The sequence below is a fragment of the Onychostoma macrolepis genome, chromosome 12, assembly GCF_012432095.1.
Source record: "Onychostoma macrolepis isolate SWU-2019 chromosome 12, ASM1243209v1, whole genome shotgun sequence".
Classification (NCBI taxonomy): domain Eukaryota; kingdom Metazoa; phylum Chordata; class Actinopteri; order Cypriniformes; family Cyprinidae; genus Onychostoma; species Onychostoma macrolepis.
In genome coordinates, this window is record NC_081166.1 from 2,384,021 (window position 1) to 2,401,950 (window position 17,930).

The 17,930-nt window shown below is 36.1% G+C and overlaps 1 long non-coding RNA gene across 2 annotated transcripts; it reads left to right on the forward strand.

Annotated features, from left to right (window-relative positions):
• The first annotated feature begins 14,746 nt into the window (after nt 1-14,746).
• LOC131550909 (uncharacterized) lies at nt 14,747-17,247 on the forward strand. Of its 2 annotated transcripts, XR_009273656.1 has the most exons (4): nt 14,747-15,536; nt 15,627-15,704; nt 16,058-16,138; nt 16,231-17,247. It is a non-coding gene; the product is annotated as an uncharacterized LOC131550909 (long non-coding RNA). The 2 variants fall into 2 exon arrangements; XR_009273655.1 differs by having other exon boundaries at nt 14,747-15,704.
• The last annotated feature ends 683 nt before the right edge of the window (nt 17,248-17,930 follow it).

Here is a 17,930-nt window from a genome sequence, read left to right on the forward strand (position 1 = left end):
CCTTGATAAACTTTTTAAAATCGTTTGCATCAAAACGTTATCATTGCCTTGTTAGTGGAATATTTTAAAAACGTTATCAAAAATATGTCTTGGCAAAATGAGTCGTAATTTGCATAGCAACATAATTAGTGTATCTAATGACACAAAGAATGACACTTTCCAGTGGCCTTTCCCCGCCTGGCCTGAGAGAGAAAAAACTTTTTGTTTAAAATTAAAATCTTACAATAGCTTAAAAGTCAGAAGACATTTTATTTATTCTCAAACTGTTCTTCTGACATTTGCAATAACCGTGAAGGAGAAAATGCACTTGCAAAGTGTATACATGAACTTTTTTTTTAATTTTTTTTAACAATTTTCAGGTAACATTTGAAAATTGAAAACATACTGTTACGGTACAGTGTGTATACCATAGACTGTACAAAAACAGGTGTATGATCTTAATTCCCCACGAAATCATCTCTACTTGTAGTGTGAAAAGGTGGGCGTGGCTTTGGAACGTACGTGCGCGTCATTCAAACACAGCAGAAAGGACGCACAGCTGCCAAGTGCCAAACATTTACGGCGCCTGTCAGGTAAGTTCTGTGACTTTTGTCAGATATATGAATAAAGTACGTTTATTATCGCACTGATGATTAGCTTGATAAAATTATATTTAGGTGACTGATTTGCATAAACAGGCAAAACTGCTGCTGCGGAGCGGTTACAACAGTATACAAATGTGTGAAACAGAGGAATAAAGCTAAAAATACAGTTGTAGAGGTCTTTAGACTCGCTGTTTCTCAGTGTCCACTAGTTTGCTTTTTCAATATAGCAAAACATTTTCATTACACCGTGTTCTTCTTCGAATTATTAGCAAGATTAGCTAATGAATGTCCCGCGCCCGCGCATTTTCCCTGCTGTTTTCCGTTTCATGTAAAAGTTTAAAATCGGTTCGTCACAGCTGAACTTCAACCGCAGTCAAGTGAGCCGCCACCTGGATTCAGCTGCACGTCTATTTGTGGTATTACGGTACGGAGACACGGAGCGGCCAGAAAACTGACGAAGATCTATATTTCAGCGGTTATTGATTAAATGTGCCCCAAAACACGAAAAAGCTATAAACATGCATATTAATAATGGACATTATAAAAGATACAGTTATATTGTCTTCAAATATATTATACTATGGATATGGAAGATTATATGTTGTATACTTAAATGAGATTAATGCAATCAATGCAAAAGCAACAACAACAAAAAATAAAAAACATTTGATAACAGTCCTCTCTTCTGATCATTATTGATCACTTATATTGATTAAGTGTAGATTTTTAAAAACACATTACCCTTATAGTTTACATCGGGCGTGTAAATTCACTAGGATTCAAAACACACTATCACACTCATAAGGGTGAAAAGAAGTCTCAAGTCTACTTTATTTATAAAGCCCTTTCCACTACAAAGTAGACCAAAGGACTGTACAGCAACACAGCAAAACTACAATAGATATCAACAATAACAATTAACAATTAAAAATCAACAATTAAAAGCCAAAAAAAAAAACAAATATGTTTTCACACGGGATTTAAAAACATCAACTGAGGGTGCAGATCTGATGTCAGGTGGAAGAGTATTCCATGCCAGCAACCGAAAATGCACGATCCCCTTTAGTTTTCAGACGAGTTTTCGGAATTAAGAGCAGTAAGCAATTGAATGATCTTTGAGGTCTACAAGAGTTCATATGAATCAGGTCCTTAATATATTCTGGGGCCATATCATGGACAGCTTTAAAAACATACAGCAACACCTTATACTGAATCCGATATTTAACCGGAAGCCAATGCAACTTTTCCAAAACTGGAGTAATATGCTCCCTTCTCTTTGTGCTAGTAAGGAGCCTCGCAGCTGCGTTCTGGACCAACTGCAATTTTGAAATAAGAGATTGGCTTACTCCCAAATAAAGAGCATTACAGTAATCCAAACGGGAAGAGATGAATGCATGAATTACAATCTCAAGGTCAAGAACAGACAAAAAGGACTTTTTTTTTGCAATAGTCCTCAACTGAAAAAAAACAACTTTTCACCACACATTTAATTTGGTGATCAAACGTTAGAGCTGAGTCAAAAATCACACCCAAATTTCTTATTTGTTACCGCACATTTGCTGTCCATGTACCCAACACATCGTTAATGTCACTGTCAACCCTATTTGGACCAAACATGATTACTTCAGATTTACTCGCATTTAGCTGTAGGCAATTTTGCTCTAACCAGCACTTCACTTCCTCGAGACATACTAACAAAGACGATTGAGAACTTAATTCTCCAGATCTAATAGGCAAGTAAATCTGAATATCATCAGCATAAAGATGATAAGACATACTGTGTTTTTTAAAAATAAGGCCTAAAGGCAACAGAAAAAGTGAAAACAAAATAGGCCCCAAAATGGAGCCCTGAGGTACTCCACACTCAAGAGAGGCTGAAGAGGAAGAAAATTCCCCAACCCTCACTGAAAAAGATCGTTCCGTCAAATAAGAAGAAAACCATTTTAAAACAGTCCCTCTCAGCCCCACTGCATGTTCTAAACGATTAATAAGAATTTTGTGATCTATTAGATCAAAAGCTGCACTAAGGTCGAGCATGATTAAAGCTCCTCGACTACCCGAGTCTGCAATGAGTAACAAATCATTGGACACTCGCAATAAAGCTGATTCAGTACTGTGTCCTGCCCTAAAACCAGAATGAAAAGCATCTAACACATCATTGTTAGCCAGCTGAGAACTCAGCTGAGATAAAACCACTTTCTCCAATACCTTAGAAAGGCAGGGCAGCTTTGAAATTGGCCGATAATTTGTGAATTCCAAAGGGTCCAAAGCAGACTTTTTAAGAAGGGGCTGAATGACCGCTTGCTTAAGACACGATGGAAAAATACCACTAGAGAGACTACAGTTCACAATAGATGTAATACTTGGCCCAATAAAATCAGCTGTCGCACCAAGCAAACCTGAAGGCAAAACATCCCAACTGGTTGCTAGGCGTTTCAATTGAGCAATGATATAACTAATATCGGTAGATGAAACCAGATCAAATTCATCAAAAATGTTAACATTACTAGAGTCATCTACCTTTCCATCCAAACCATGAAACCTGGACCTAATATTTTTAGTTTTTCCAGAGAAAACACTTAAAAACTTCTCACAACACTCTATAGATGGAGATATTGTAACAGGATTTGGATTAAAAAACCTATTAATAGATTGAAACAAAATTTTTGGCGAGTTTGAGTGCTGTGATTATAATATTTGAAAAATAGGCAGCTTTAGCATCCTTTACAGCTTTCTGGTACCCAAAAAGTGAATCTCGTAAAATCTGGTGAGAAACCAGAAGTTTATTTTTATTCCAAGCCCGTTCTGCCTTCCTACACTTCTGTCTGAGAACACGCGTATGTTCATTTAACCAAGGCTGATTATTTACCTTACGATGCTTAACCTTGTAAGGAGCAACAGAATCCAAGACTTCAGAACATATAGAATTAAAAACAGTAGACAATTCATCTGGATCAGCCGTAAGTGGCGCAGACTCCAGCCAGGATACATCAGAAAAGGTACTAAAAATCTCACCAAAAACCTGTGGTGTTGATGGAGTAATTATACGGGAAAAAACAGTAGAGGAATGACCCACCCTTATTTCATTTAGCACATTTACACTGAAAGTAACAGGCATATGATCCGAAATACAAACATCATTGACATTAACATCACAAATTGACAACCCTAGGGAAAAAACAAGGTCCAAAGTATGTCCTTTCTCATGCGTAGGGCCTGAGACATGTTGAGTAAAATTAAATTAATCCATCAGATCTGAAAACTTCTTAACCAAAGGCTTACCAGGACAACAAATATGAATGTTAAAATCCCCAACAATTAAGATATAATCAGACAATAATAAAATAGAAGATAAAAAATCTGAAAATTCCTGGATAAAAGCCTGGCTGTACTTTGGAGGTTGATAAATAACAACACCCAAAACAGGCTTAAAAAACTCTTTTTTAACAACTGAATTTCAAAGCTGGAATAGTTCATAGTCGATAAACGATGACATTTAAACTGCTGTTTGCACACTGTAGCTAGACCCCCACCACAACTCACTGATCTTGGAGTATTAATTAAATTATAGTCAGTTGGACAAATTTCATCACATAGACTCCACTCATCTACATTTACCCAAGTCTCTGTGATAAATAGGAAGTCCAAGACATTGTGTGAAATAAAATCATTTAAAATGAACGTCTTGTTTGTAATCGAACGTGCATTAACCAGCGACATCGTTAAAGTCTGTGAGACCGTAGAAGCGACAACTGTGCCTTGGCCAGACTTTACCATCTTAGGATAAAGTAAGTTACTCAATTCAACACCTCTGAGACATGACGAAGGCTTTGCTTCCAAGTAAAAGGGCAAAGCCGACGAACATCCATCTGGGTAAACTGGCAGCAAAAATGAACGGCGCCAACCCCAAGACTCCACAGCAAAATCCAATCCGTCTTCTCTTACACGCTGCACCACATCAGGATATCTCCGCAAAAATCTCCGCTTCACGTGAGCACCTGCACGCCTCCCCCGTCTTCGCCGGCGTCTTTGCTTACAGCAGACACATCCAGCCGGAGAACACTGTATACGCCGAGGCAGCGCAAAATGAGTGAAAAAACACTTATTTCCACTACTAATCGACATGTCCATAACAAACGAACGAATCTGAAGCAGGGTACTGCGATCATAAACCCACAGCGACTGACACGGACAAAACAAAAAATATAAAAGAACAAAAAAAAGAAACAAACTAGTAAACGAAGAGGAACAACGGCAAGCCACTACACTGGTCGGCGCCATCTTGCAATTATTGTATGGCAAATGGATTCTAACGCCATGAACACCATCAAGCATTTTGCATTGTTTTATTAGCATGTCAAATTCCTAGGTGTCTCTCTTACAGAGTGTGGTTAATCAGTCTCCACCACATATTGTTTGCGTACAAATGTTGAGGGTCTGAGTGGTCAAGCTAGCGCTCATCTACTGTCTTTACTTTTCTGACTTGTGTTGTAGATATTTTTCTCTTTAATAAAGAGAAAAATATCTACAACACGGTCAGAGACAGAGTCTTTTGAGATTTTATTCTTGCAAGAAGGTCAGACAATACAGCAGTGAGCCCTGCAATATGTGTGACAAAAATAAGTGAACATGGTTCTCTGCTTTTATACCCCTTTGCCCCATGTTTTCAATAGCTATCTCCCAATATGACTATATGGCTAAGCAAGCGTCATGAACACATTCGATATGTTTCATTCCTCACGTCGTGTCTTTCTAAAATCCTCATGCTATCCTGTTTTTCCTAAGCAAGCAAGAACAAGCAGGTTATTATGACATATTCCTGTGCAAGGCAGAGAAAGGCAGAAGCAGGCCTCATAGGCCCTGTGCTCAAACAGTTATATGATGTTATATGATTACTTGTGATATAAAATAATATTGAACATATGAGGTGTAGCTATCGCTAACTTCATATGGTTAATGAGATCTGTGACATTATCATGATAGTCAGGCAAATGAAAACAACATGAAATATTCAGCATCTTACAAAGACCGCCTCTTCCAACGAAAGCAAGTCCAAGGCTAGCCTGTTTTGCACCACCGCAACCCTTATTTGCTTCACTTCATCATTTAAAAGCGAAAGTGAAGTTTCAGTCAGATTTGCTAGTGCCAGAATGCTCCAAGCCAATCCATTGATCTTGTTAATCGCTGCTGCTGTTCCTACTCTTATCAGAAGTGACCATCCTATATTTGCTGCTGGAGTCATCCACAACTTGTAGCCATTATACCAATTTGGCATAGTGTCCATCAGTTCAGTTGACAATTGTCTCCTTACCCTCTTCACCGTTGCATTCGTCCCAGGAGCTGCATATACTGTGGTTCCCACTGACATCAAAGCTGGATAACAACACCCCGACCACATCTTAGTGGGCAGGCGGTGATATGCTCTGTCTCCACAAACCCATACAGCTGCTGGAGATGTTTCCCATATTCTGTCAAAAGGACAAGTGAAGTTGAACTTGATCCCATTCACATCAGCAGAGCAGTTGTTCGTGATGTAATTTCTGATTGTGATCGTGCTGTTACATTCAGAGTAGCCAACATTCAGTTTTGCTCTGTTATTACACACACACACACACACTTCCCCCTTTCTTGTTCCACTCTGAATGCGGAGGATGTTGTTGTCAGAAGCGGCATGGAGCAGTTGAGTGTGGTTCTTTTTGGCACTTTCCCTTTCAGCAGAGAGTCCTGCGCTTGGAGAAGTCTTGTCATCTGGCCAGGAATGTGACAAACAGTTTCGTTAACATGTTTAGTCAGTAGAGAAGTCACTTTCCAAGCGTGAGATAGCTGAATACATAGCCAGCAACTGGTGTTTACACCCAAATCCTCTCTTGGAAGCACTGCCTTTGTTACCTCCACACATCTTCATTGCTCTACGTGCTGCTTTCTGTCTGTCAGAGTCAGTTCTTGAAGTCAATGCTGCATTAGTAAGTTCATCATCATCATCTAAAATCTGTGTCACATTTTGCTGCAGTACCTTTACAGGCTCAGGTGGGGGCTTAGTGACTACAACAGTTATTTCTTGGTACCAGTCTTCACCTTTGAGGTCCAAGGCACACCAGTATGTTCCCGCATCTCCTGATTGCACTCTCGATATGAAAACTGTCATCCATTGTCCCATTTGTCTGTCTTTAGTCACTGTGAATCGATTGTCTAGTCCCATACCCCTTCTATAGGACTTAGTTGTCGCAGTATGGGCTTTCACATCTGACCAGGCACATGGATATTTGCAAACATACACATCCGAAGAATAAACTTCGACCTCTCTGGGACATTTCCAGTTCCATTTGCAATACAAAGCCACCGGATCACAGTGAATCTTCTCATTCCTCCCTTCAGTAAGCACTATGGTCTGCGTAACTATATGGTATGTTGCAGCAGTTGTTATTCCCACGGTCACAGAACGTTTGCTTCAATTCAGTCCTTGAAATTAAATATCCTCAGTGACTTTGTTCCCTTCGCCTTCAATCCTGGCTATTTTGATGATGAAGACAATATGGATTATCATGCACAAAATCAGTAAGATACCCATAGTCCCAAGCAATCCACACAATCCTGGGTGACGAAACGGGTGCCACGGTCCTACGGGCATTTTGTTTCAATTCCTCTGATAGAAATGAGTCTTATATACCCACTCAGTAGAAAACAAGGTTGTAGGGTGAACAGTAATGTCTGTAGTTTCTTTGTTCAATTCAGGTCTCCAGCCACTAGCCGCTGCTGCGGCTAGAACAGTTTGTGTGCACTCCCAAGTCCAAAATGGAGCACTGTTATGTATTCTTAACAAAAAGATAGGAGCGAGGTCATACTTGCATCATTAATAGGTTACTTTGCTTACAAGTTCACATGAAAATTTATATCAGTTATTCCTCAGAATGATCATGACTGATCGTCCATACATACAATAACATAATGTATGCTTTTTCTGTGTTTTTTTGTTCAGTGTTTACTCGTCTCTGGGGAGTCTAATAACTGCAAGTTTAACTCTTTAATCGTATCCATTAATAGGCCTTTCTAACATTTATGTGGAAGTGCACAGCTTTGCCATAATCTGCCAATGAATATAGGCTGAAATTCTGCGCAGATGATGATGTCTTTTATGAATTCTTCTTTGTGGTCAAGCGTGAGATGAGAAGTGGCCAAGATCAGACAAATACCCACAAAAACCACCCTCGGCCTACTCAAAAAATGGCTTTCATCATTCTTCTCTGGTCACTCTTAGAAGAGATTGAACCTTTAGAGTTCAAAAAAGAACTTTAAAGTGCAAATATGAACTTCTAGCTATCAAAAAGGTTCAAAGTTGAACTTAAAGGTTCTATAATGATACACTGGTTATTTGGCAGCTTAGAACCTTTGTTGTAAAAGGTTCATATTAGAACCTAGCATAGTTAAGGTTCTTTCATGAACCTTTTCTAAGATGTACTGTAAAGACTACACTGAGTACAGTTAGAACATCATTTGCTTGTTACGTTAGTAAATTACTAATTCGCATACTCAGTATAAATCATTTTACTCTTATTCCGTTAATAATTGTGATGTCAGATGCAGTTGTGGCCTCCATCAGTTTAACCAAAATGTTTAGGCCTTGAGTTGATAATGTGTCTGTCTGTGCCCCATGACCACCTCACATATCTCTAAATTGCACAGTAACCTTTAGGGCACCATGTTGTTGTCAATTTTTAGAACACAAATTAAAAATCACAAAATCAAAGTTCAGTTTTTTGTTCATAAATGAACAAGAAGCTATTATGTGTTAAATTGAGAGGATGAAATTCTTACCCCTAAAAATAAACTTTATATTCAATATAGTGGGGGGACTATGACGTCACTTTGTAGGCGGATCGGCGGTTAGCATGAAACTGATTCCTTCGACAAAAAGCCAATAGGATTTTCCCATAGGCTTTTGGATTATCGCAAAAAATAAGCTCTGTGTTCAACCATAGTTCATGAAACTTACACGTTTTGTCCATCAAGATATCTTGACAAGATAATATAACTTTCGAATTTTGAAGCCGAAATAAAAGCGCCAGAACTGAAAAGCTAAACTTAGGCTATAAACGAACTACACCACCACGGTCGCTCGCCTTCAGCGTCACCACCACAGCGCTCCCGACAACTGTTTCAAACTTATTTTTAACACGTTCAGTGAAGGATTTACTCTGTATATGAATTTTAATCCACGCTACAGGAACCGTTTCATGAATAAATACAAAACTAGAGACAAACTAAAACTGAAATGAGACATTAGCAATAAATAGTATAGTGAATAAATGAAATAATCATAACTAAAGGACATTTAAAGCACTTATTTCTGTACATTTCCAAATAAGGTGCATTAAAAGTCAATAAATCCTTGATTAATATGAATATTTTAATTAAAAACGTATCCCCGCGTATTTAAATAACAGCAGAGTGAGCGAGTTTTTGGATATGGTAAGATTAAACTTATTTAGTGAACAAAGTAGCACATTTCAGCTCTCATTTTGTTAGGATTGGTACACAAAATGTTATTTTATCCGTGCTTCAAGGAAATCCTCAATCTATGTTTTCTAACAGCTTCATGTGGCCGCAAACATTTAATTTTTACGTGCCTTTAAGCAATATGCATCATTAAAGTTTAACTTTCACCACGTTAAGCCGGCAAATGTGGTGTTGACATGTAATAATCGTAATATGCGTTTACCTTACGGTGCGGAGAGTCTCCTTGTCAGTAAACGATAAAACAAGCATCTTCCCTCTGAAAACGTGTCGCATTTCGGGGCAAAGCAAAAAAAAAACAACATCGAACAACAATATAAAATGCTGTAAACTATTCATTGGTTATCCTAAAATTAATTGAATTACAAATTATACTACAACTGGAAAATACTGTATATTGACAAACTGTTTGGCGTGATGACGTTTAATGTCTCCGACAGCACCTGTAGTCCCATTTAGCAACTTGTTAGCAACCGTCTTTTTAAAGAAACATAACAGCTTAAAAAAATCACGAGTGGGGTGTAACTGGTGTGTTTTATGTCGTAGAATAAAACGTGAAAGTATCTTGAGCCTGTGTGAACCACGCACCTTATTTTAGGGATTTAACCAAAATCACATTCAAAAAACCCATTGACTCTGGGACGTTGGAACCGGAAGTGCTAAAATGCTAACTCGCTTCCGGGTTTTCGCCTACAAAGTGACATCATAGTTCCCCCACTCTATTGGCTATCTATTGGCTATCTTCACCTGTACATCCTTTAAAATTTCACATTCACATTCTATAGCAACTATCCAAACCAACCTAGCAACCACCCTGAATACCCTAGCAACCGCATAGCAACACCCTAGCAACCACCCCGGGTACCTTAGCAAACGCATAGCAACACCTTAGCAACCTCCCCGGGTACCCTAGCAACCACATAGCAAAACCCTAGCAACCGACCTGGGTACATTAGCAACCACTTAGCAACACCCTAGCAACAACCCCAGGTACCCTAGCAACCAAATAGCAACACCCTAGCAACCGACCCCGGTATTTCAGTTCAGTGAATCAGTTTTGCTGTAGTCATAGTTTCATAGTTATATATATATATATATATATATATATATATACACACACACACACACACACACACACACACACTTATATAATACTTATATAACATTATTAGTTATTTGTGCTTATGCTAATGCCCATTTATGTTCACTCGATTTAATAAATAAATTTGTTCTTGTTCAAATTTATTGAAATTGTATTTACTTTTTCATTGCACAATCACTAATGCTGTCTGTATTTATACCTCACTATCACACAGATGAATTAAAAAACACAAACCTTAATTTGTAATGTTTTTTAAGACTCTTATGATCACCAAGGCTGCAATAATTTCAAACTGAAAGACTTCAAACTTGTATCCAACCTATCTACCTATCCAACCTGTAGCTATCTGTGATAGACTGCATGACCTTAAAATATTCAGCTTCAAGCTGTACAAACTACTGTTTATTCAAACTTCATACTACTTTAACTGAACACTTTCAATCTGTAAGCTTTTAAAACTACTTCTAATTGGTCAGACTTTCTCAAGCCAACTTCTAAGTTTGTTCTGGACCCCAGTGATTCTCATCATACACTCAAAAAAATGATTCGGTCTTAATTTACATTTTATGTAATCCAATTGCATAACAATTTTCCATCCATTTAGATTACATAGTTTTAACATAGATCAATAAACTTAATGTGATTCATATGCATCAGTCATAAGTGAATGAAACAGGTAAGATTTATGTAATAATTCACAGCAAAGTCCACACTAGAGTGTTCAAGTAGAATTGAAGCAGTTATACCAACACACAGTTAAAGCAACCAGTATAATATTAACACCAAAATATCAAGGGTCAAGAACCCAACAAAAGGAAACACTGGTCTCTTTGATGGTGATTTCAAACAAAACAATAAAGCATCTAAACCTCTGTTAATTCTCAATAAGAGCTTCTCTAGAAGTCTGACAGAAATAAAGTCAGTCTGGTCAATCTGATGCTGTTTGTGGAGTTGTCTTAAAGGATTTAATGTCATCTTTTATATCAGTTGATTTCATCTTCGGCTGTGGCTGAAGTCAGTTGTAGTTCTTGTGTTTCTCTTTCCTTCGGTGATTCTGCTTGATAACAGCAGCTGTTCATCATTAATGATCAATCATCACATAATTATCTTCTTCACTCCAACACTGCTTCAATGCTACTTGAACACTCTAGTGTGGAAACACATGAACACTGAGCAGTGTGGGGACTTTGCTGTGAATTATTACATATATCTTACCTGTTTCCTTCACGTATGACTGACACATATGAATCACATTAAGTTTATTGATTTGTTTGTTAAAACTATGTAATCTAAATGGATGGAAAATTATGCAATTTGAATTTTTTTGAGTGTATGGACATTCTTAAAAATATCTTATTTTGTGTTCTGCAGAAGAAAAAGGGTTGTTTGGAGCAACATCACGGAGAGTAAATGATGACAAAATATCCCTTTAATGGGTCATATGTCACATAGTCGTTGGGGCTTGGAAACGAGGAGACGTGGAGATGAGGAATACTTCAACCAATACGATCTTTAATGATGAACAAACACGTTAACTTACACATGACGAGACAAGACCGAACACTGAGACTAGGACTCGGGCGGCCATGGCGGAGCAGGATTCTCGGGGTATAGTCAGCCCCCATTTTGATTCCAATTTTGTTATATTTAGAATTTAATTTTTTCTCACTGATGTCAGCTTATAATATTAGTAAGGGATTCTTGCAACTAAAATGCTCATAATGTAGTTTTTCATGACTACTTGCAACCCCTCTCTATTATCTTTATTATGTTGATAATATAGTGTACACTGCCTCATCTTTCTTTTCAATTCCTCTTTTACATTGACAGGTTCAAAAATAGTCAAAGATTTATTACAGACTAATTATTTAATCTTAATTAAAATAATAACAATAAATGTCACTTTAACTACTAAATATTGTTATAGTATAACATTATTTTCTCCCTGTTTAGGAACCACATACAGCCAACACTGTGCGGTTTATAAAGGAGGAGGTCTGAGAAGTCAATGATGTGAACACGGCTCTACACTTCACATTCATTGAAAACTGTTTAATGTATCATAATGCCAAAACCAATATGCCAGCCACAATGGCCAGTTTATTTGATTAAATGAATGTATATGTATATAAATGCGTGATGTTGATTGTTGTTTATTTATTTGTGTTTGTTGGTTTGTTTGTAATACATATTTATGTATTAAACAGTTTATGGACAATCGCCGTGTTCTGTCTCTATAGTGAAATTGGATTAGTAATGTATAATAATAATAATAACAATGTTATTGCTATCTAGAGAAAGCTTCAAAAAGGAACCCATGAGGGTCATTAATGCACCTTTAAGTGAAGGTTCCAATTAGAACTTTTTCAAAAAGGTTTGAAAATGAACCTTTAAGGTTCCCCCACAGTTGCAATCTCCATTTTTGAACCTTGTCTTCTAAGAGTGTACTGTTATGAATTCTTAACAAAAAGATAAGAGCGAGGTCATACTTGCATCCTTAATCGGTTATTTTGCTTACAAGGTATGACAACAATTACTGTTACAAGCTTATACGTTCCCACAGGAAATTAGAGAAATACCATCACATGAGTTCACATGAAACTTTATATCAGTTATTCCTCAGAATGATCATGACTGATCGTCCATACATACAATAACATAATGTAGGCTTTTTATGTTTTGTTTTTTTCAGTTTGCTCAGTCTAATAATTGCACGTTTAACTCTTTAACCTCATCCATTTATAGGCCTTCTAACATTTATGTGCAGCTTTTACAAGATCAGCCAATGTTTTAAATTCCATTTTAAGTTAAAGATTAACTTAAACTGCAATTTTGCATTTGTAATATTTAAAATAACTTTTTTAGATTCAGATTTAGATTGGCTGATGCTTTCTGCTTGGCTACTGCTTGGATGTTTTTGCTAAAAAATTTTCAAACAGTCTCCCAGTATTGCTTACATTCTTGAGATGGGACAACATAGCCACCTTTACTCAAAACCTTCGACAAAAGCTTGAAGTTACTTGTAGACCAGCCACAGCTGCCACAACACTTAGGAAAGCTTCAGCACACAGCAGGTGAGTCCTTTTTGTTAATATACTGCTGCTTAATTATTCCTGAAAATATTGTTCACCATGGCAGTACTCGTAAACGTATTGATACTAGTATACTTCAAGCAAAGCGTCTGATAGCTCTGTACTGGAAGAAAATGGAAAGGCTGTCTGTTGTACAGTGGATCAATAACATGTCCTTCTGTTTAGCAATGGAAAAGATAACTTATATGTTAAAAGGTAAACTTTCTTCTTTTGAGAATATTTGGACACCCTTTATATATTTTATATCAAATTTGGATTTGGTGTATGTCTTCTGTGCATGTTTTGGATTTTCAACTTCTCCTTCCTATTGTATTACTGTCTGGAATAACCTGTGTTACTATTGAACATAACCTGTGCCCTTTTTCTTTTTTTATCTTTTTTTTCATATGAAAAGATGTAATTACAATATTGTTGTACTACATTGTTATATTTTGTTACATCTCAATAAACAGATTGTTAAAAAAAAAAAATATATATATATATATATGTATACTGCTGCTTGATCTGCAATACAGAGCCTACAGAAACAAGAAATAACTAATGAAGCGGGAGAGAGACACAAAGGTACCCAAATTTTACTTTTGAATCTTTACAAACCATTTATTAATTATTTGTTTATCTACTTACAAATGTAGGCTGTAGGTTTATTTATGCAGGAATATGTGGGTTTATTTTGTCTTGTTTTTTTTTAATGATGATGATTATTATTATTACTTAATGTGTTCATTGCTTGTGCAGGTTTCATCCTGATTTGAACCCAAGGATGAGTATAAACAGGTCAGTATCCAATTACCCAAAATAATCTAAAATGCTGTGACACGACACACAGGTGAACTGTACAAATAGTACAATGATAGGCTGCTGTGCTTTGTACATTAAACTGATTTGATACAAAGCCACTTTTGCACAGTTTTATTAGCTATTCAGAAGATATGACACTACATAATCTCAAACATTTTAAATATCATTACACAATATTTACAATATACATATTATGTTTTTGAAATATAACTTTTGATAGCTTTGTCCAAATTTCTATCATTGTTCTTGTACAAATCATACTCAATGGCTACTATTGTTGAACAAACAACACTTTAAATAACACTGCAATACAATAATGTCTTATTATGGCATCATATTTTAAAGCTTAGCAGAAACTTTTACAGCTTGAGATGCAGAGCAGGTTTATGTGAGACATGGTGATGTATTGCCATATGGATGTAATTGAATTCTCTGTGTATTTTGATTTCAGAGTCAGCACTTTCAAAACGTTTGGAAAGGCAAGTGTTACAGTAAACGCACATACAGTAATACACTAAAAACTTCCCTGTATTAAATTACTGTATTACACATGCACTTAACATATTCCTGAAACATCCTTTTCTGATAGAGCATGATATATTGCTTAAAAGCAATGTGTCCCCCAATAATTGTTTTTGTTTCTTTTAAAAGGGACGGAGAACTTCTAAAACTCTGCAAGAAATTATATCAATAATTTCAAAATTTGCTGGACCTGCAACCAATATAAAGGAGTACAGTCTTCACAATCCTGCTGGGTTTTGGAGCAATGTCTGTAAAGATTTGCAAGTGCCAAATACACTTACAAATCGCCAGAAAATTCTTCAGGCATACCTGCTTCGATTCAAGGTAATTTATCAATTGTATAGACTTACAAATGTCTCTAAAAAATGTTTTTGTGTAGTTTACAGTAGTTACTGATATTAAAATTGAAGCCATTGTTAGGCCACAGATTAACCAGAACTATACAAATTCATATTTAGCCATTAATTTAACATGCATTTTACTTTAAATATGTTTCAAACAATTACAAATGAACACATTTTGGAAAATAATGAAGTTGTTACTTCACACACCTCTAAAATGGCAGTTATTGTTACTTTTATTGATTTCTGCATTTCTGTACCAAGTTATTTTCCTTTGGAAAAAAATAAGTTAGACAGAACTAGCCAAGTTAACATTCATCAAGTAAAATTTGCATCCACTAACACTGATTGTAACTTTCGCCTAACATTTATTTGCTGATATTATCATAGAAGTTGATTCCAATGTGAGTATCATTTTTGTTTATCCATCCATTGCTTTTCATAGCATTATGTTTAAGCATTAATGCCACATGTAATGCAATTCATTACCTAATTTAATATTTTTCCATAACATTCAAATACTTAGGATGGTGAGTTGTCTCTATGCCACAAGGAAGAGCCTGAATGTCCATCTTTCAGTCTGGTGACATTTTATGTTTCATTTGCTTTCCATTTGGTGTCTACTTTGTTTGACTTTGTTTGAGAAATGACCCCAGCCTCTCTGTCTTTCCAGGATGTGCGGGACACAAAGGCCGACAGTGATGTAGTCTGTAGTCCTGTAACAGATAACTTGGAATCAAACTGTGCTTCCGTAAGTGAAACAGTTCTGTTCTATTAAATATGTTACAAATACTAAAATCATAATACAGTGACAAATGCAATTAAGTAAATACTTCAGCATGTCTGGAGCAAGTCACTTATCCATTGCATATTAATTGTAATGTGATGAATATTTGGTAGAATAATGTTTACATTTATCTTTGTTCTGTACCATTCAAGAAAATTTAGGAACACAGGTATATGTCTATAAAAAAGTATATGTCAAAACAGGGAGAAGCATATAGATTTCTCAAGTAACATGATTTCATTATGTATTTTAACATTGTTTGCATTCAGTATGTACATTATATTCATTCAATAATCAATTTATTCTTTTTTTGTAAGGCCACATCTGACTTCACGGAGCATCAGCAGGAGGACACAAAAAGAAGTACCACTCAAAGAACCAATGATGCTCAATCGCAGGTGATTTTATTCAAAATGAAGTATTGTCATTGCACTAACAGCATTAATTGTTTCATATCTATTTTACAGTATTATTTTTTTCTCACCCTCAGCTAGCTGCATTGTGGGGCAAAAATAACACAGAAGTGGTCGTTTCTGTGGTCCTTTCTCAATTTAGAAAGAGATTATTAGTCCACCACAGTGAGTTACTATCACTTACACCTCATAACTGGCTCACAGGCGAGGTATGTAGGGCAAACAGTGCAGCAGCATGATCATGAAAATATACTTAAAAATGCACAAATGTAGTGTTAAATAGTCGCAGTGACTTGTTATCATTTTTGGGGCTTTGAGCTCTCTGTTCCTGTTCAAAAGTTTTTAATGTAAATATTGTAATGTCATGATTTCTGATGTACTGATTGATGTTAGGTCATTGAGTATTTCTTACATCACACTGTCAGTCGACTGCATTTGGAGAAAACCATCTATGTCTTGGACCACTACACAGCTTCTGTGATCCTCTTTGAGGACAGAAGTGCAGTCAGGAAGCATAGTTTGCCAAAGAAAATTTTTTTTATGTCTTGATTCTGAAGAGTTGGATTCTGAAATACACTGCTACTTCAATATATGTATATATATATATTTCAAGTGGTTTATGAAGTTGTTCATTAATATTATTCTGTGACATTTTCAATGATTTAAAGGATTTCCTCAGGTGACAGTTGAATAGCATAGAATTACATGTCTAGAACATGATCTGTCCTTGGTTGGAGAAAAGCACCCAACATGTTAAAACATACATATACTCTTCTTTGACAGCTTAGGTCATTAGGGCCTCTCATGTACATGACCAATTTACAGTTTACTTTATTCTTCAAATTTCCAAATAAAAAATAAATAAATAAACTTTAGTCAGAAACCTCTGGTAGAATAAAAGTACTTCATATCTGAATGTTTTGGGGAAGTTACTGATTAGAGCTTGGATTTGAACAACCCAGCCTTGAAGAAGTTGCATTTTTCTCTATGTATGTGTGTTATTGTCTGTCTGTTCAGGACCTGTCTCCTGTCAAAACGAATGTGCTATATAAATAAATGTGTCTTGCCTGTAAAGTATTAAATAACAGAACTTTTGGACCACATTTTTTGTCTTTTTTGAATATTACATATTTGTACAGTAAAACACAGTGAAAGCTGATAGAGACAAAGTCTTTGGTGTCCTGAAGAAGAATGCATTGAAAATATCATCTTAACTCTGAAGGAATTAGAATAATGCTATTGTCTAAATGTCAAGGAATGGTCAGTGCTATAATGCATTGTGACAGACTTTGCCATTCATTTTCTCCCAAATTCTACAGTAAAATCTCATGAAACTTGACACAGACAGAGTCTTGAGTGTCCTGAAGAAGAATTAATTCTAATTTTCTTGTTAACTCTGAAGGAATTAGAATAATGCCTGTCTAAATTTCAAGGAATGGTCAGTGCTATAATGCATTGAGACAGACTTTGGCATTCATTTTCTCCCAAATTTGACAGTAAAATCTCATGAAACTTGACACAGACAGAGTCTTAGGTGTCCTGAAGAAGAATTAATTTCAATTTTCTTGTTAACTTTTAAGGAATTTGAATAATGCCTGTCTGAATGTGAAGGTGTGCTATAATGCATTGTGGCAGACTTTGGCATTCATTTTCTCCCAAATTCTACATTAAAACCAAGGGAAATTTGACACAGATAGAGACTTGGTCGTTCAGAAACATAATTTATTGACATTTTTCTATTAACTAATTTGAATAATGCATGTAGAAAATAGTAGGA